Genomic DNA, 595 nt, shown 5'->3' with positions numbered 1-595 from the left:
GGGATGGGAGAGATGCTCGAGGAAGAATAGAAGAAGGGAAAGAAGAGCCAGGAGAGAAGGGAGAGAGGAGAGATGAGGGGAGGGGAGGAGGGAAGAGGAAAGAGAATGAGAAGAGAGGCGGAAAAGGGTAGGAGAGAAGACGAGAGAAGGGTAGTAAATAAGAGAGAAATAGACGAGAGAAGTGAGAAAGAGAAAAGAGACGTGAAAGGAAGGAGAAAGAAAGAAAGGAGAGGAGAAATGGGAAGAAGACGAAGGGAGAGGGATGGAGTAGGAAAGGAGCATAAATAAAAACAGTAGATAAGAGGGGACAGAAGGGAAGGGGAGAAGGAGATGAGAGATGAAGTAGCGAGGAAGATCCACTTTTGAATGTTTAAATAGTGACCTTTTGAAGGCCAAGATAACACGACGAAAATAACTCGCTATGGCCTTTCGATGTGAAATAGTTCATATCTTGTGTAGAACGATATCGAGACAAGGTGCTTTTGTTTTCTGTCATTTTTGTGTTGTGAGGTATTGTTCAAGGGAAGATTTTTTTTTTAGATTATTTATTTACCGGTGCGCGTTCACTGTTCTCATTCTTGGTTTAATTGCCCCG

Source organism: Penaeus monodon, chromosome 21 (assembly GCF_015228065.2).
Source record: "Penaeus monodon isolate SGIC_2016 chromosome 21, NSTDA_Pmon_1, whole genome shotgun sequence".
Taxonomy (NCBI): Eukaryota; Metazoa; Arthropoda; class Malacostraca; order Decapoda; family Penaeidae; genus Penaeus; species Penaeus monodon.
This window is presented reverse-complemented; position numbering follows the sequence as displayed.